The sequence below is a fragment of the Carassius gibelio genome, chromosome B22 (assembly GCF_023724105.1).
Source record: "Carassius gibelio isolate Cgi1373 ecotype wild population from Czech Republic chromosome B22, carGib1.2-hapl.c, whole genome shotgun sequence".
NCBI lineage: Eukaryota > Metazoa > Chordata > Actinopteri > Cypriniformes > Cyprinidae > Carassius > Carassius gibelio.
Genome location: NC_068417.1, coordinates 6,589,530 through 6,610,633, shown reverse-complemented (window position 1 = coordinate 6,610,633; position 21,104 = coordinate 6,589,530). Strand labels below are relative to the sequence as shown.

General features: G+C 38.5%; 1 protein-coding gene across 1 annotated transcript in view; it reads right to left on the bottom strand.

Moving 5' to 3' along the window:
• Positions 1 to 21,104, bottom strand: part of LOC127987694 (uncharacterized) — a 2,462,016-nt gene that overhangs the window by 311,713 nt on the left and 2,129,199 nt on the right. The gene's annotated exons all lie outside the window — the stretch shown is intronic.

The window sequence follows — 21,104 nt, the reverse complement described above, 5'->3', positions numbered from 1 at the left end:
TTATCTAGACTGTGAAATTATACATAAATTGCGTATGCTTCTTTGGAATGAAATTAAGACAACATATAACAGTTATAAAGGTTAAAGAGACAGTCTTGTATGATAAATTGCATTTACGACCACTAGATGTCACTGGAAGACCACTAATGGGCTTTGCAGAGATATAGCCTCAGACTCATTTTGTGAAGATGCCTGACATCTGAAGCAGCGCTGTACAAAAAGCGGTTTCGTCTATTGACACGAAATCCATAACTTTTTGTCAGCACGGTCTGAAGATGATCTGATTCAATTTTGGTGAAAATCGGACAAACGGTTGAGGATGAGTTTAAAAAAAAAGGTTTTCAACATGAATCAAAATGGCGGACAGGAAGTTTTGCTTAATATGACATAATTGGTATGCATGTTGTCGGCATGTCCCAAGGAACATTTTGAGACATGTTTCATGATAATATGCTAATGCAATCAAAAGTTATTAGCATTATTGGAAATGTAATAATTAGCGGTTATTGATTGGTTTATTACTCTTGACCAATAGGTGGCGCTGTGACCAAAATGATGTGGCGTGGTCAATGTGATGTGACAATGTCACATATTAAGTTTTGTGTAAATATCTCCAACCTTTGCAGAGATACAGCCTCAGATGCAGTTTGGCATCTTTCCAGCAAATTCGTTGGTACGCTAATTGAAAACGGTTACGTGTATCGACACAAATTCCATAACTTTTTGCCAGCATGGTCTGAAGATGATCCAAATCAAATTTGGTGAAAATCTGAGCAACGGTCTAGGAGGAGTTCGAAAAAGTAGGTTTTCAACATGAATCAAAATGGTGGACGGGAAATTTTGCCAAAATTGACAAATGGGGTATCGGTGTTCTCGGTATGACCCAAGGAATCTATCAACATCAGCTTTGTTACAATAGGCTAATGTATGCAAAAGTTATTAGCATTTTTCGAAAAAATCGTTATAACTATTGACCACAAGGTGGCGCTGCCCCCAATTTTTTTGTGTACATTCAGGGCATGGAGCCGGACATTTTTGTAATTATTTGCGAAACGATACGGAACTTCATTCTTAAGATACAGCAATTTACAACTAAATCCAAAATGGCCGACGCCCAAAATGGCCGAATTGGGAAAATTCGGTATCATTCGACTCGGAATGATGCACTGAATCTAAAGACACCACTTTTGTGATTTTTGGCAAAACCGTTCAGAAGTTATGAGCAAAAACATGCATTTTCCATATCTCCTGACCACTAGGGGGCACAGCGCCGAAACACTGCAGGTAGTCCCAGGGAATGGTTGTTATAAGACCCACCAAGATTGGTCTCAATAGGCCAAACCGTTGCGGAGATATAGCCTCACGTTCACGTTTGCGTGCTTTTCGAAGAATTCGTTCATGAGCTATTCGGAAACGGTTTGAGAAATCAACTTGAATTCCATAACTTTTTGCCAGCATGGTCTGAAGATTATCTGATTCAATTTTCGTGACAATCGGTGCAACGGCCTAGGACGAGTTCGAAAAAGTAGGTTTTATGAACAATTGACGATAGCGAAAAAACTAAGCCTTGCGATTTTTGAATTTCGGTGTCCATTCGACTCGGCATGAGCCAAGGAATCACAGGAAAAAAGAATTTTCATTTTGTGGCTTACGGTTCAAGAGTTATTAGCATCAAGTTTTTGAAAGTTTAGACAATTGGTGGCGCTAGAGAGTTTGAGTTAGAGACTTCAAATTTGCTACGGTTAATGTTCAGACAGTCCTCTATTAGTGTGCCAAATTATACAACTTTCCCGCAATCGGTTCTATGGGCTACCATAGACTTGGGGTGGAAGAAGAGGAAGAATAATAATAATAAATATAGCTGCAAGCAGCAATAACGGGGCCAAGCACTACAGAAGCAAGCTTCAGACGAACGGCAGGAATGAGTAATTAAGAAAGTTTTAAGATTATTTTAGGCAAAATGGCTTGAAAACAATAAACACAACAACTAGTAATAGGATTTATTTGCTTATCACGTGTAACCAATAGGTGGCGCTGTTACCAAATTAGTTTGGAATGGTCAGTGTGAGGTGACGATGACACATACAAAGTTTGGTGCAAATATGTCAAAGCTTTGCTGAGATACACCCTCAAATGCATTTTGGAACCCTTCCAGCAGCTTCGTTGATGCGCTAAATGAGAACAGTTTCGTATATCGAAACGAAATCCATAACATTTTGCCAGCATGGTCTGAAGATGATCCACGTCAAATTTGGTGAAAATCTGACTAACGGTCTAGGAGGAGTTCGAAAAAGTAAGTTTTCAACATTAATCAAAATGGCGGACAGGAAGTTCAGCCAAATAAGGAAAACTTTGTATCTATGTTCTCGACTTGACCCAAGGAATCTAAAAAGGCCAGCGTCATGTCAATAGCCAGATTTATTCAAAAGTTATTAGCCTTTATTTAAATTGAGTTATAACTGTTGACCACTAGGTGGCGGTGTTTCAAAATATTTTGAGTACCTTCAGGGGATGGTGTTGTTGGCACATTCTGAGTTTCGTAATATTACATCAATGCATTTGTTTAGTATTGCATTTTATTTCACAAAACTGTATTGAAGTCAATGATAATTTCATATTTTGTTCTATTATAGCGCCACCAAGAGGCTCAGTCCCACCATTTCTTTTTATGTGTGCTCAGAGTGAGCCCATACATATGTGTGTCAATTTTGGTGAAAATATCTCAATTTACTTCAGAGTTATAGACATTTATATGAAAAAGCACGTAAAAAATGACTGACTCTTGACTTTGATTGAATATTACTACACCTTACCATCAATATTTTGGCATTTGGGCATTGGCGTATAGCTATCGACCTATGTTTCCGAACTTCTGACGGTGGTTTCGTCTCGATCAGACAAGTGGTTTCGAAGATATAGCCAGATGTTTTTTAAGCGCTAAATCACAACGCTACACAAACCGTAAGGCGAAACCTAGCATGTTTGGTATCGTAGGACTCTGTAAGGTTTCAGGAGTCTAATTTGGTGAGTCTCGAGAAAATAAGTCGACCACACCCAAGGTTATAAGCATTTAAAAAAGGATGATCACCACTAGGTGGCGCTGTTTCGAAACTTCTCACACTCCTTCAGGACATTGTGCTGATGACCCATACCATGTTTCGTAACAATCCGTTGATGCGTTCTGAAAATACAGCATTTTAGCACAAAATTCAAAATGGCCGACAGACAAAATGGCCGAAATGGTAAAATTTGATATCAGTCGACTCGGCATGTTGCCCTGAATCTTACAAGACCAATGTTATGATTTTTGGACAAACTGTTTAGAAGTTATAAGCAAAAATAGCAATTTTTCATATCTCCGGACCAGTAGGTGGCGCTGCGCCGAAACGCAGCAAGTAGCCTCTGGTCATGCTTTTTATGACATGTACCAGGTTTGGTCTGAATACGATAAATCGTTGCAGAGATACAGCCTTACGACTGTTTTTCTAAGCGTTTCGTAAAATTTGTTTGAGCGTTTTTCGAAAACGGTTTGACGAATCAATTTGATTTGCATAACTTTTGGTCAGCACTGCCTGAAGATGATCTGGTTCAATTTTCGTGTGAATCGGACAAACCGTCTAGGACGAGTTCGAAAAAGTAGGTTTTTCAAAGAATTCAAAATGGCGGCCAAATTTCTATGACGGAAAATGACGGCATAGGGTGCAATCGAATCGGCATGAGCTCAGAAATCAGAGGAAAAAAGAATTTTGTTGATTGGACTTACGGTTAAAAAGTTATTAACAAAATTAAAGTGAAATTTCGGACAGTTGGTGGCGCTAGAGGGAATGTCTTAGACACACCAAAATTGGTGTACTAAATGTTGGCACTGTCCTCTATCAGAATGTCAAACCAAAACAACTTTCCCGCATTCGGTTCTATGGGCTGCCATAGACTCCCAGTCGGAAGAATAATAATAATAAATATAGCTGCAAGCAGCAATTACGGGGCCAAGCACTCCAACGGCATATGTAGGAGATAAGCATGGCATGAAGCATCACACCAAATACATTTATAAGCAATAACAGCAATTATAGGATTATTGTAATTGAAATGGCAAAACAATCATAATACCACCTCTAGTAGCATGATTACTTGGCTTATCAAATTTGACCAATAGGTGGCACTGTTATAAAATCAATTTGGTGTACTCTGTGTGACTTTTCAATGACACACACAAAGTTTGGTGTCAATATGCGAAAGCATTCCATGGATAAAGCCTCAAGTGTCATTTTCTCATTGTGCCTCAAATTCGTCGATGTGGTATGCGAAAACGGTTTTGTCTATCGACACAAAATCCATAACTTTGAGTCAGCATAGTCAGAAGATCATTTGATTCGAATTTGGTGAAAATCGGACATACGGTTGATGAGGAGTTCGAAAAAGTATGTTTTCAACATAAATCAAAATGGCGGACCGGAAGTTCAGCTTACTATGGTATATTTGGTATCTATGTTATCGGCATAAGCCAGGGAATATTTTGAGCCCAGTTTCATTCAAATAGGCTAATGCAATAAAAAGTTATTAGCATTTTAAAAAGTGTAATTACTCATGGTTAATGAATGGTTTATTACTCTTGACCAATAGGTGGCGCTGTTACCAAATTTATGTGGCATGGTCAGTGTGAGGTGGCGATGACACATACAAAATTTGGTGCAAATATGTCAAAGTGTTGCAGAGATACAGCCTCAAATGCATTTTGGCACCCTTCCAGCAAATTCGTTGATGCGCTAAATGAGAACCGTTTCGTATATCGACACGAAATCCATAACTTTTTGCCAGCATGGTCTGAAGATGATTCACGTCAAATTTGGTGAAAATTGGACTAACGGTCTAGGAGGAGTTTGAAAAAGTAGGTTTTCAACATTAAGCAAAATGGCGGACAGGAAGTAAGGCCAATTTTCACATAATTGGTATCAATGCTCTCGGCATGACCCACAGAATATAGCGAGATCATTTTAATTTTAATAGTCTAATTTATTCAAAAGTTATTAGCATTTATGTGATATTTCATTATAACGATTGGCCACAAGGTGGCGCTGCCACCAAACTTTTTGAGTACCTTCAGGGCATGGAGCCGAATATTTTTGTAATTATTTGCGAAACGATACGATGCTGCGTTCAAAAAATACAGCATTTTAAAACATAATTCAAAATGGCCGACGCTTAAAATGGCCGACACAGGAAAATTGGATATCATTCGACTCGCCATGACTCACTGAATCTAAAGAGACCAGTTGTGTGATTTTTTGCCAAACCAATCAGAAGTTATAAGCCAAAATATGCATTTTTCATATCTCCTGACCACTAGGTGGCGCTGTGTTGAAACACTGCAGGTAGTCTCAGGTCATGCTTATTATAACACACACCAAGTTTGGTCTCAATATGCCAAACCGTTGCTGAGATATAGCCTCACGTGTATTTTTGCGTGCTTTTCATCATATTTTTTCACGTGTCATTCGAGAACGGTTGGAGGAATCAACTTGAATTCCATAAATTTTAGCCAACATGGTATGAAGATGATCTGAGCCAATTTTCGTGAAAATCGGACAAACCGTCTAGGACGAGTTCGAAAAAGTATGTTTTTTGAACAATCGAAAATAGCGAAAAAACTAAACCTTGCGATTTTTGAATTTTGGGGTTCATTCGACTTGGCATGAGCCAAGGATTCAGAGGAAAAAAGAATTTCCATTTTCTGGCTTACGGTTCAAAAGTTATTAGCATACAAACATTGAAAGTTTGGACAAGTGGTGGCGCTAGAGAGTAGGAGTTAGAGACTTCAAATTAGCTATAGTTAATGTTGGGACTGTCCTCTATCAGTGTGCCAAATTATACAACTTTCCCGCAATCGGTTCTATGGGCTGCCATAGACTTGCGGCGGAAGAAGAAGAAGAAGAATAATAACGCCAACGAAAACAATAGGTGCCTACGCACCTTCGGTGCTTGGCCCCTAATAACGCCAACAAACACAATAGGTGCCTTCGCACCTTCGGTGCTTGGCCCCTAAATATAGCTGCAAGCAGCAATAACGGGGCCAAGCACTACAGAAGCAAGCTTCAGACGAACGGCAGGAATGAGTAATTAAGACAGTTTTAAGATTATTTTAGGCAAAATGGCTTGAAAACAATAAACACAACAACTAGTAATAGGATTTATTGGCTTATCACGTGTAACCAATAGGTGGCGCTGTTACCAAATTAGTTTGAAATGGTCAGTGTGAGGTGACGATGACACATACAAAGTTTTTTGCAAATATGTCAAAGCTTTGCAGAGATACAGCCTCAAATGCATTTTGGAACCCTTCCAGCTGATTCGTTGATGCGCTAAATGAGAACCGTTTCGTATATTGACACGAAATCCATAACATTTTGCCAGAATGGTCTGAAGATGATCCATGTCAAATTTGGTGAAAATCGGACTAACGGTCTAGGAGGAGTTCGAAAAAGTAGGTTTTCAACATTAATCAAAATGGCGGACAGGAAGTTCAGCCAAATAAGGAAAACTTGGTATCTATGTTCTCGGCCTGACCCAAGGAATCTATTAAGATCAGCGTCATGTCAATAGCCAGATCTTTTCAAAAGTTATTAGCCTTCATGTAAATTGAGTTATAACTTGACCACTAGGTGTTTCAAAATATTTTGAGTACCTTCAGGGGATGTTGTTGTTGGCACATTCTGAGTTTCGTAATATTACACAAATGCATTTGTTTAGTATAGCATTTTATTTCACAAAACTGTATTGAAGTCAATGGGAATTTCATGTTTTGTTCTATTATAGCGCCACCAAGAGGCTCAGTCCAACCATTTGTTTTATGTGTCCTCAGAGTGAGCCCATACATATGTGTGTCAATTTTGGTGAAAATATCTCAATTCACTTCAGAGTTATAGACATTTACATGAAAAAGCATGTAAAAAATGACTGACTCTTGACTTTGATTGAATATTACTACCCCTTACTATCAATATTTTGGCATTTGGGCATTGGTACATAGCTATCGACCTATGTTTCCGAACTTCTGATGGTGGTTTCGTCTCGATCAGACAAGCGGTTTCGAAGATATAGCCAAATGTTTTTTAAGCGCTAAATCACAACGCTACACAAACCGTAAGGCGAAACCTAGCATGTTTGGTATCGTAGGACTCGGTAAGGTTTCAGGAGTCCAATTTAATGAGTCTGGTGAAAATAAGTCGACCACACCCAAAGTTATAAGCATTTAAAAAAAGAAGATCACCACTAGGTGGCGCTGTTTCGAAACTTCTCACGCTCCTTCAGGACATTGTGCTGATGACCCATACCAAGTTTCGTAACAATCCGTTGATGTGTTCTTAAAATACAGCATTTTAGCACAAAATTCAAAATGGCCGACAGTCAAAATGGCCAAAATGGTAAAATTGGATATCAGTCGACTTGGCATGTAGCCCTGAATCTAACAAGACAAATGTTATGATTTTTGGACAAACTGTTCAAAAGTTATAAGCAAAAATAGCAATTTTTCATATCTCTGGACCAGTAGGTGGCGCTGCGCCGAAACACAGCATGTAGCCTCAGGTCATGCTTGTTATGACATGTACCAAGTTTGGTCAGAATAGAATAAATCGTTGCATAGATACAGCCTTACGACTGTTTTTGCAAGCGTTACGTAAAATTTGTTTGAGCGTTTATCGAAAACGGTTTGACGAATCAATTTGATTTGCATAACTTTTGGTCAGCACTGACTGAAGATGATCTGGTTCAATTTTCGTGTGAATCGGACAAACCGTCTAGGACGAGTTCGAAAAAGTAGGTTTTTAAAAAAATTCAAAATGGCGGCCACATTTCTATGACGGAAAATGATTTGCTATGGTGCAATCGAATCGGCATGAGCTCAGAAATCAGATGAAAAAAGAATTTTGATGATTGGCCTTACGGTCAAAAAGTTATTAACAAAATTAAAGTGAAATTTTGGACAGTTGGTGGCGCTAGAGGGAATGTCTTAGACACACCAAAATTGGTGTACTTAATCTTGGCACTGTCCTCTATAAGAATGTCAAACCATTACAACTTTCCCGCATTCGGTTCTATGGGCTGCCATAGACCCCCAGTCTGAAGAATAATAATAATAAATATAGCTGCAAGCAGCAATTACGGGGCCAAGCACTCCAACGGCAAATGTAGGAGCTAAGCATCGCATGAAGCATCACACCAAATTCATTAATGAGCAATAACAGCAATTTTGGAATTATTGTAATTGAAATGGCAAAAAAAAATCATAATACCACCTCTAGTAGCATGATTACTTGGCTTATCAAGCTTGACCAATAGGTGGCACTGTTATAAAATCAATTTGGTGTACTCTGTGTGACTTTTCAATGACACACACAAAGTTTGGTGTCAATATGCCAAAGCATTCCAGGGATACAGCCTCAAGTGTCATTTTCTCATTGTGCCTCAAATTCGTCGATGTGGTATGCGAAAACGGTTTTGTCTATCGACTCAAAAGCCATAACTTTGAGTCAGCATAGTCTGAAGATCATTTGATTCGAATTTGGTGAAAATCGGACCTACGGTTGATGAGGAGTTCGACAAAGTAGGTTTTCAACATAAATCAAAATGGCGGACCGGAAGTTCAGCTTACTATGGTATATTTGGTATCTATGTTATCGGCATAAACCAGGGAATATTTTGAGCCCAGTTCCATTCGAATGGGCTAATGCAATAAAAAGTTATTAGCATTTTTACAAGTGTAATTATTCATGGTTAATGAATGGTTTATTACTCTTGACCAATAGGTGGCGCTGTCACCAAATTTCTGTGGCATGGTCAGTGTGAGGTGGCGATGACACATACAAAATTTGGTGCAAATATGTCAAAGCGTTGCAGAGATACAGCCTCAAATGCATTTTGGCACCCTTCCAGCAAATTCGTTGATGCGCTAAATGAGAACTGTTTCGTATATCGACACGAAATCCATAACTTTTTGCCAGCATGGTCTGAAGATGATTCACGTCAAATTTGGTGAAAATTGGACTAACGGTCTAGGAGGAGTTCGAAAAAGTAGGTTTTCAACATTAAGCAAAATGGCGGACAGGAAGTATGGCCAATTTTCACATAATTGGTATCAATGCTCTCGGCATGACCCACAGAATATAGCGAGACCATTTTAATTTTAATAGACTAATTTATTCAAAAGTTATTAGCATTTATGTGATATTTCATTATAACTATTGGCCACAAGGTGGCGCTGCCACCAAACTTGTTGAGTACCTTCAGGGCATGGAGCCGAATATTTTTGTAATTATTTGCGAAACGATACGATGCTGCGTTCAAAAAATACAGCATTTTAAATCATAATTCAAAATGGCCGACGCCTAAAATGGCCGACACAGGAAAATTGGATATCATTTGACTCGACATGACTCACTGAATCTAAAGAGACCAGTTGTGTGATTTTTGGCCAAACCATTCAGTAGTTATAAGCCAAAATATGCATTGTTCATATCTCATGACCACTAGGTGGCGCTGTGTCGAAACACTGCAGGTAGTCTCAGTTCATGCTTGTTATAACACACGCCAAGTTTGGTCTCAATATGACAAACCGTTGCCGGGATATAGCCTCACGTGCATGTTTGCGTGCTTTTCGTCAAATTTGTTTACATGTCATTCGACAACAGTTGGACGAATCAACTTGAATTCCATAACTTTTTGCCAGCATGGTCTGAAGATGATCTGAGCCAATTTTCGTGGCAATCGGACTAACCGTCTAGGACGAGTTTGAAAAAGTAGGTTTTTCGAATAATTGAAAATAGCGAAAAAACTAAACCTTGCGATTTTTGAATTTTGGGGTTCATTCGACTTGGCATGAGCCAAGGATTCAGAGGAAAAAAGAATTTCCATTTTCTGGCTTACGGTTCAAAAGTTATTAGCATACAAACATTAAAAGTTTGGACAAGTGGTGGCGCTAGAGAGTAGGAGATAGAGACTTCAAATTTGCTATAGTTAATGTTGGGACTGTCCTCTATCAGTGTGCCAAATTATACAACTTTCCCGCAATCGGTTCTATGGGCTGCCATAGACTTGCGGCGGAAGAAGAAGAAGAAGAAGAAGAATAATAACGCCAACGAAAACAATAGGTGCCTACGCACCTTCGGTGCTTGGCCCCTAAATATAGCTGCAAGCAGCAATTACGGGGCCAAGCACTCCAACGGCAAATGTAGGAGCTAAGCATCGCATGAAGCATCACACCAAATACATTAATGAGCAATAACTGCAATTTTGGAATTATTGTATTTGAAATGGCAAAAAAAAAAAAACAAAACAATACCACCTCTAGTAGCATGATTACTTGGCTTATCAAGCTTGACCAATAGGTGGCACTGTTATAAAATCAATTTGGTGTACTCTGTGTGACTTTTCAATGACACACACAAAGTTTGGTGTCAATATGCCAAAGCATTCCAGGGATACAGCCTCAAGTGTCATTTTCTCATTGTGCCTCAAATTCGTCGATGTGGTATGCGAAAACGGTTTTGTCTATCGACTCAAAATCCATAACTTTGAATCATTATAGTCTGAAGATCATTTGATTCGAATTTGGTGAAAATCGGACATACGGTTGATGAGGAGTTCGAAAAAGTATGTTTTCAACATATATCAAAATGGCGGACCGGAAGTTCAGCTTACTGTGGTATATTTGGTATCTATGTTATCGGCATAAGCCAGGGAATATTTTGAGCCCAGTTTCCTTCAAATAGGCTAATGCAATAAAAAGTTAATAGCATTTTAAAAAGTGTAATTACTCATGGTTAATGAATGGTTTATTACTCTTGACCAATAGGTGGCGCTGTTACCAAATTTATGTGGCATGGTCAGTGTGAGGTGGCGATGACACATACAAAGTTTGGTGCAAATATGTCAAAGTGTTGCAGAGATACAGCCTCAAATGCATTTTGGCACCCTTCCAGCAAATTCGTTGATGCGCTAAATGAGAACCGTTACGTATATCGACACAAAATCCATAACTTTTTGCCAGCATGGTCTGAAGATGATGCACGTCAAATTTGGTGAAAATTGAGCTAACGGTCTAGGTGGAGTTCGAAAAAGTAGGTTTTCAACATTAAGCAAAATGGCGGACAGGAAGTAAAGCCAATTTTCACATTATTGGTATCAATACTCTCGGCATGACCCACAGAATATAGCGAGACCATTTTAATTTTAATAGACTAATTTATTCAAAAGTTATTAGCATTTATGTGATATTTCATTATAACTATTGGCCACAAGGTGGCGCTGCCAACAAACTTTTTGAGTACCTTCAGGGCATGGAGCCGAATATTTTTGTAATTATTTGCGAAACGATACGATGCTGCGTTCAAAAAATACAGCATTTTAAATCATAATTCAAAATGGCCGACGCCTAAAATGGCCGACACAGGAAAATTGGATATCATTTGACTCGACATGACTCACTGAATCTAAAGAGACCAGTTGTGTGATTTTTGGCCAAACCATTCAGTAGTTATAAGCCAAAATATGCATTTTTCATATCTCCTGACCACTAGGTGGCGCTGTGTCGAAACACTGCAGGTAGTCTCAGGTCAGGGTTATTATAACACACACCAAGTTTGGTCTCAATATGACAAACCGTTGCCGAGATATAGCCTCACGTGTATTTTTGCGTGCTTTTCGTCAAATTTGTTTACGTGTCATTCGAAAACGTTTGGACGAATCAACTTGAATTCCATAACTTTTTGCCGGCCTGGTCTGAAGATGATCTGAGAACATTTTCGTGGCAATCGGACTAACCGTCTAGGACGAGTTCGAAAAAGTAGGTTTTTCGAATAATTGAAAATAGCGAAAAAACTAAACCTTGCGATTTTTGAATTTCGGGATTCATTCGACTTGGCTTGAGCCAAGGATTCAGAGGAAAAAAGAATTTCCATTTTCTGGCTTACGATTCAAAAGTTATTAGCATATAAACATTGAAAGTTTGGACAAGTGGTGGCGCTAGAGAGTTGGAGTTAGAGACTTGAAATTTGCTATAGTTAATGTTAGGACTGTCCTCTATCAGTGTGCCAAATTATACAACTTTCTCGCAATCGGTTCTATGGGCTGCCATAGACTTGCGGCGGAAGAAGAAGAAGAAGAAGAAGAATAATAAATATAGCTGCAAGCAGCAATAACGGGGCCAAGCACTCCAACGGCAAATGTAGGAGCTAAGCATGGCATGGAGAATCACACGAAGTGCAACAATGAGCAATTAAACCAATTTTAGGATGATTGTAATTGAAATGGCTGAAAAATCATAAAGACAACCACTAGTAATAAGATTAAAATGCCTATCACTTTTGGCCAACAGGTGGCGCTGTAATCAAATCATTTGTGTGTGTTCTGTGTGAGATGACAATAACACACAAAAAGTCTGGTGTCAATATGCCAAAGCATTGCAGAGATACAGCCTCAAGTGTCATTTTGTCATTGTGCCTCAAGTTCGTCGATGTGGTATGCGAAAACGCTTTTGTCTATCGATACAAAATCCATAACATTTTGTCAGCACAGTCTGCAGATCATCTGAGTCAATTTTGGTGAAAATCGGACTAACGGTTGATGAGGAGTTCGAAAAAGTAGGTTTTCAACATAAATCAAAATGGCGGACAGGAAGTTCGGCTTACTCTGGCATATATGGTATCTATTGTTGTCGGCATAAGCCAGGGAATATTTTGAGGCCAGTTTCATTCAAATAGGCTAATGCAATAAAAAGTTATTAGCATTTTTAAAAGTGTAATTATTCATGATTAATGAATGGTTTATTACTTTTGACCAATAGGTGGCGCTGTTACCAAATTTATGTGGCATGGTCAGTGTGAGGTGGTGATGACACATACAAAGTTTGGTGCAAATATGTCAAAGTGTTGCAGAGATACAGCCTCAAATGCATTTTGGCACCCTTCCAGCAAATTCGTTGATGCGCTAAATGATAACCGTTTCGTATATCGACACGAAATCCATAACTTTTTGCCAGCATGTTCTGAAGATGATCCACGTCAAATTTTGTGAAAATTGGACAAACGGTCTAGGAGGAGTTCGAAAAAGTAGGTTTTCAACATTAATCAAAATGGCGGACAGGAAGTATGGCCAATTTTCAAATAATTGGTATCAATGCTCTCGGCATGACCCACAGAATATAGCGAGACCATTTTAATTTTAATAGTCTAATTTATTCAAAAGTTATTAGCATTTATGTGATATTTCATTATAACTATTGGCCACAAGGTGGCGCTGCCACCAAACTTTTTGAGTACCTTCAGGGCATGGAGCCGAATATTTTTGTAATTATTTGCGAAACGATACGATGCTGCGTTAAAAAAATACAGCATTTTAACACATAATTCAAAATGGCCGACGCCTAAAATGGCCGACATGGGAAAATTGGATATCATGCGACTCGACATGACTCACTGAATCTAAAAAGACCAGTTGTGTGATTTTTGGCCAAACCATTCAGAAGTTATAAGCCAAAATATGCATTGTTCATATCTCATGACCACTAGGTGGCGCTGTGTCGAAACACTGCAGGTAGTCTCAGTTCATGCTTGTTATAACTCACACCAAGTTTGGTCTCAATATGACAAACCGTTGCCGAGATATAGCCTCACGTGTATTTTTGCGTGCTTTTAGTCAAATTTGTTTACGTGTCATTCGACAACGGTTGGACGAATCAACTTGAATTCCATAACTTTTTGCCGGGCCGGTCTGAAGATGATCTGAGACAATTTTCGTGGCAATCGGACTAACCGTCTAGGACGAGTTCGAAAAAGTAGGTTTTTCGATTAATTGAAAATAGCGAAAAAACTAAACCTTGCGATTTTTGAATTTTGGGGTTCATTCGACTTGGCATGAGCCAAGGATTCAGAGGAAAAAAGAATTTCCATTTTCTGGCTTACGGTTCAAAAGTTATTAGCATACAAACATTGAAAGTTTGGACAAGTGGTGGCGCTAGAGAGTAGGAGTTACAGACTTCAAATTCGCTATACTTAATGTTGGGACAGTCCTCTGTCAGTGTGCCAAATTATACAACTTTCCCGCAATCGGTTCTATGGGCTGCCATAGACTTGCGGCGGAAGAAGAAGAAGAAGAATAATAACGCCAACGAAAACAATAGGTGCCTACGCACCTTCGGTGCTTGGCCCCTAATAACGCCAACAGAAACAATAGGTGCCTACGCACCTTCGGTGCTTGGCCCCTAAATATAGCTGCAAGCAGCAATTACGGGGCCAAGCACTCCAACGGCAAATGTAGGAGCTAAGCATGGCATGTAGCATCACACCAAATGCATTAATGAGCAATAACAGCAATTTTAGGATTATTGTAATTGAAATGGCTAAAAAAATCATAAATACAACCTCTAGTAGCATGATTTACTGGCTTATCAAAATTGACCAATAGGTGGTGCTGTTATCAAGTCAATTTGGTGTACTCTGTGTGACTTTTCAATGACACAAACAAAGTTTGGTGTCAATATGCCAAAGCATTGCAGAGATACAGCCTCAAGTGTCATTTAGTCATTGTGCCTCAAGTTCGTCGCTGTGGTATGCAAAAACGGTTTTGTCTATCGACACAAAATTCATAACTTTTTGTCAGCACAGTCTGAAGATCATCTGATTAAATTTTGGTGAAAATTGGACTAACGGCTGATGAGGAGTTCAAAAAGTAGGTTTTCAACATAAATCAAAATGGCGGACCGGAAGTTCAGCTTAATCTGGCATATTTGGTATCTATGTTTTCGGCATAAACCAGGGAATATTTTGAGACCAGTTTCCTTCAAATAGGCTAATGCATTAAAAAGTTATTAGCATTTTTATAAGTGTAATTATTCATGGGTAATGAATGGTTTATTACTCTTGACCAATAGGTGGCGCTGTTACCAAATTTATGTGGCATGGTCAGTGTGAGGTAGCGATGACACGTACAAAGTTTGGTGTAAATATGTCAAAGCGTTGCAGAGATACAGCCTCAAATGCATTTTGGCACCCTTCCAACAAATTCGTTGATGCGCTTAATGAGAACCGTTTCATATATCGACACGAAATCCATAACTTTTTGCCAGCATGGTCTGAAGATGATACACGTTAAATTTGGTGAAAATCGGACTAACGGTCTAGGAGGAGTTCGAAAAAGTAGGTTTTCAACATTAATCAAAATGGCGGACAGGAAGAATGCCCAATATTCGCATAATTGGTATCAATGCTCTCGGCTTTACCCACAGAATATAGGGAGGCCATTTTAATTTTGATAGTCTAATTTATTCAAAAGTTATTAGCATTTATATGATATTTCATTATAACTATTGGCCACAAGGTGGCGCTGCCACCAAACTTTTTGAGTATCTTCAGGGCATGGAGCCGAATATTTTTGTAATTATTTGCGAAACGATACGATGATGCGTTCAAAAAATACAGCATTTTGAAACATAATTCAAAATGGCCGACGCCTAAAATGGCCGACACGGGAAAATTGGATATCAATCGACTCGACATGACGCACTGAATCTACAGAGACCAGTTTTTTAATTTTTGGCCAAACCATTCAGAAGTTATAAGCCAAAATATGCATTTTTCATATCTCCTGACCACTAGGTGGCGCTGTGTCGAAACACTGCAGGTAGTCTCAGGTCATGCTTATTATAACACACACCAAGTTTGGTCTCAATACGCCAAACCGTTGCGGAGATATAGCCTCACGTGTATTTTTGCGTGCTTTTCGTCATATTTTTTCACGTGTCATTCGAGAACGGTTGGACGAATCAACTTGAATTCCATAACTTTTTGCCAGCATGGTCTGTTGATGATCTGAGCCAATTTTCGTGAAAATCGGACAAACCGTCTAGGACGAGTTCGAAAAAGTAAGTTTTTCGAAAAGTTGAAAATAGCGAAAAAACTAAACCTTGCGATTTTTGAATTTTAGGGTTCGTTCGACTTGGCTTGAGCCAAGGATTCAGAGGAAAAAAGAATTTCCATTTTCTGGCTTACGGTTCAAAAGTTATTAGCATACAAACATTGAAAGTTTGGACAAGTGGTGGCGCTAGAGAGTAGGAGTTAGAGGCTTCAAATTTGCTATAGTTAATGTTGGGACTGTCCTCTATCAGTGTGCCAAATTATACAACTTTCCCGCAAACGGTTCTATGGGCTGCCATAGACTTGCGGCGGAAGAAGAAGAAGAAGAAATATAGCTGCAAGCAGCAATCACGGGGCCAAGCATTCCAGCGGCAACATCAGGAGCTAAGCATATGTAGCATCAGACCAAATGCAACAATGAATAATGAAATTAATAATTGCATGATTGTAATTGAAATGGCTGAAAATCGTTAATAAAAGTTCCACAGCGAGGAGCTAAGCATGGCATGGAGCATCAGACCAAATGCAACGAGTAAGAAAAGCAATTATTGGAGGAGTGTAATTGAAACGGCCAGTAAAACTCCAGTAAAATGATGCATTATCATTTTTGGAAAATAGGTGGCGCTGTAATCAAATCGCTTTGTTGTGTTCTGTGGGAGGTGACAATGTTGTGGGCAATTTCTTTCAAAATACTTACAGACCTTAAGGGCAATGAGTCAAACATGCCCACCGAGTTTCGTTCCGATCGACTTCCATTAACCTTGTCAAATAGGTGCTTAAAGTTGTTTGGCCAATGGCGGCCATGTTTTTTAAGATAAGTGAAATTCCTCATAGAGCACTTGTGCCACATTGGGCCATATCAATTTTCAAGTTGATTGGATCAACGGTTGCTTAGTTATAGCCATTTGATTTTTTTTTCATCCTGTAGCGCCACCAAGTGGCAGATATGGAAAAAAAAATAATAATTTGACTAAAGTTTTTGTTCATGCATATGAGTTCTGAGTTTGGTGAAGATATCTCATTTTGTTCCCGAGTTATAGCCTTTTTTGTAAAATTGGTCCACGAATTTGAATGTTTTGGGTCACCTGGTTTTTTGTTCAGTCTTGATCAAACCACTGCAATAATATTCTCTGGACTCTCTAGATCAATAATTTTCAAAAATATGTTGCATTTTGTCCTTTGGTTAGCTATAAGAGGTCATTTAGGAAAGGGCCGTGGCCACATGTAACCTAAAGCCTATAAAACTGAAACAAAAACTCAAAACTTTATGAAACTTGGTTATAACATGTGAAAGATGACCCACCAAGCATGCAAAGTTTCATTAAGATCAGAAAATAGCTGGTGCTATAACAGTTAAAATGGCCTAAAAAACAAAAGATTTCTGTTGTGAATAGCATTAAACTGCAAAAAAAAAAGGGGTAATATAATCACACATGCATTAGATCTGTATTTTTTCTAAACAATCATGCAAAATTTAACAGAGATTAGGTAAAAAAGAACACTGTAATATTTATAAAGCTTCAAAACCCAGTGTTGAATAAAAAATTGCAATTATAACCACTAGATGTCACCGGAAGACCACTAATGAGCTCACTAAAGACTAAAACATTACAGTTTATGGGCTTGTTGAGGGATTCATCTAGAAAAAATGTATATTACTATTATTTAATATTACTGTTCAAGCATTTCAGATCACATTGAGTCAAAGTTTACCAATTTATTCATACAGATATATCTAATGTTTATAATTATGCCAGATTATGATTGCAATGATACCTGGAAAAAGACATAGAAGCCCATAAAAACAGAAGACTTGCAATAGGTTTTATCACCCATCATTTATTTTAATTATCTATATATATAACAAAATGTGTGCATCTGTGTGTGGGTTTAAGCATGCTTATTGAGTATTAATATACTAGTTTAAACATTTCATGTTTGTGTGTGTCTGTAATTCTGTTCTATTCTTTTACTGTCAGCCATATCTAGGTTATTTAAAATCAGTGCAGTACTATTATCTAGACTGTGAAATTATACATAAATTGCGTATGCTTCTTTGGAATGAAATTAAGACAACATATAAAAGTTATAAACGTTAAAGAGACAGTGTTGTATGATAAATTGCATTTACGACCACTAGATGTCACTGGAAGACCACTAATGGGCTTTGCAGAGATATAGCCTCAGACTCATTTTGTGAAGATGCCTGACATCTGAAGCAGCGCTGTACAAAAACGGTTTCGTCTATTGACACGAAATCCATAACTTTTTGTCAGCACGGTCTGAAGATGATCTGATTCAATTTTGGTGAAAATCAGACAAACGGTTGAGGATGAGTTTAAAAAAAAAGGTTTTCAACATGAATCAAAATGGCGGACAGGAAGTTTTGCTTAATATGACATAATTGGTATGTATGTTGTCGGCATGTCCCAAGGAACATTTTGAGACATGTTTCATGATAATAGGCTAATGCAATCAAAAGTTATTAGCATTATTGGAAATGTAATAATTAGCGGTTATTGATTGGTTTATTACTCTTGACCAATAGGTGGCGCTGTGACCAAAATGATGTGGCGTGGTCAATGTGATGTGACAATGTCACATATTAAGTTTTGTGTAAATATCTCCAACCTTTGCAGAGATACAGCCTCAGATGCAGTTTGGCATCTTTCCAGCAAATTCGTTGGTACGCTAATTGAAAACGGTTACGTGTATCGACACAAATTCCATAACTTTTTGCCAGCATGGTCTGAAGATGATCCAAATCAAATTTGGTGAAAATCTGAGCAACGGTCTAGGAGGAGTTCGAAAAAGTAGGTTTTAAACATGAATCAAAATGGCGGACAGGAAATTTTGCCAAAATTGACAAATGGGGTATCGGTGTTCTCGGCATGACCCAAGGAATCTATCAACATCAGTTTTGTTACAATAGGCTAATGTATGCAAAAGTTATTAGCATTTTTCGAAAAATCGTTATAACTATTGACCACAAGGTGGCGCTGCCCCCAATTTTTTTGTGTACATTCAGGGCATGGAGCCGGACATTTTTGTAATTATTTGCGAAACGATACGGAACTTCATTCTTAAGATACAGCAATTTACAACTAAATTCAAAATGGCCGACGCCCAAAATGGCCGAATTGGGAAAAATTGGTATCATTCGACTCGGAATGATGCACTGAATCTAAAGACACCACTTTTGTGATTTTTGGCAAAACCGTTCAGAAGTTATGAGCAAAAACATGCATTTTTCATATCTCCTGACCACTAGGGGGCACAGCGCCGAAACACTGCAGGTAGTCCCAGGGAATGGTTGTTATAAGACCCACCAAGATTGGTCTCAATAGGCCAAACCGTTGCGGAGATATAGCCTCACGTTCACGTTTGCGTGCTTTTCGAAGAATTCGTTCATGAGCTATTCGGAAACGGTTTGAGAAATCAACTTGAATTCCATAACTTTTTGCCAGCATGGTCTGAAGATTATCTGATTCAATTTTCGTGACAATCGGTGCAACGGCCTAGGACGAGTTCGAAAAAGTAGGTTTTACGAACAATTGACGATAGCGAAAAAACTAAACCTTGCGATTTTTGAATTTCGGTGTCCATTCGACTCGGCATGAGCCAAGGAATCACAGGAAAAAAGGATTTTCATTTTGTGGCTTACGGTTCAAGAGTTATTAGCATCAAGTTTTTGAAAGTTTAGACAATTGGTGGCGCTAGAGAGTTTGAGTTAGAGACTTCAAATTTGCTACGGTTAATGTTCAGACAGTCCTCTATTAGTGTGCCAAATTATACAACTTTCCCGCAATCGGTTCTATGGGCTACCATAGACTTGGGGTGGAAGAAGAAGAAGAATAATAATAACGCCAACAAACACAATAGGTGCCTTCGCACCTTCGGTGCTTGGCCCCTAAATATAGCTGCAAGCAGCAATTACGGGGCCAAGCACTCCAACGGCAAATGTAGGAGCTAAGCATGGCATGAAGCATCACACCAAATACATTAATGAGCAATAACAGTAATTTTGGAATTATTGTAATTGAAATGGCAAAAAAAAAAATCATAATACCACCTCTAGTAGCATGATTACTTGGCTTATAAAGTTTGACCAATAGGTGGCACTGTTATGAAATCAATTTGGTGTACTCTGTTTGACTTTTCAATGACACACACAAAGTTTGGTGTTAATATGCCACAGCATTCCAGAGATACAGCCTCAAGTGTCATTTTGTCATTGTGTTTCAACTTCGTCGCTTTGGTATGCGAAAACGGTTTTGTCTATCGACACAAAATCCATAACTTTGTGTCAACATAGTCTGAAGATCATCTGATTCGAATTTGGTGAAAATTGGACATACGGTTCATGAGGAGTTCGAAAAAGTAGGTTTTCCACATAAATCAAAATGGTGGACCGCAACTTCAGTAAACACTGGCATATTTGGTATCTATGTTATCGGCATAAGCCAGGGAATATTTTGAGCCCAGTTTCGTTGCAATAGGCTAATGGACTAAAAAGTTATTAGCATTTTAAAAAGTGTAATTACTCATGGTTAATGAATGGTTTATTACTCTTGACCAATAGGTGGCGCTGTTACCAAATTTATGTGGCATGGTCAGTGTGAGGTGGCGATGACACATACAAAGTTTGGTGCAAATATGTCAAAGTGTTGCAGAGATACAGCCTCAAATGCATTTTGGCACCCTTCCAGCAAATTCGTTGATGCGCTAAATGAGAACCGTTACGTATATCGACACAAAATCCATAACTTTTTGCCAGCATGGTCTGAAGATGATTCACGTCAAATTTGGTGAAAATTGGGCTAACGGTCTAGGAGGAGTTCGAAAAAGTAGGTTTTCAACATTAAGCAAAATGGCGGACAGGAAGTAAGGCCAATTTTCACATTATTGGTATCAATACTCTCGGCATGACCCACAGAATATAGCGAGACCATTTTAATTTTAATAGACTAATTTATTCAAAAGTTATTAGTGTTTATGTGATATTTCATTATAACTATTGGCCACAAGGTGGCGCTGCCACCAAACTTTTTGAGTACCTTCAGGGCATGGAGCCGAATATTTTTGTAATTATTTGCGAAACGATACGATGCTGCGTTCAAAAAATACAGCATTTTGAAACATAATTCAAAATGGCCGACGCCTAAAATGGCCGACACAGGAAAATTGGATATCATTCGA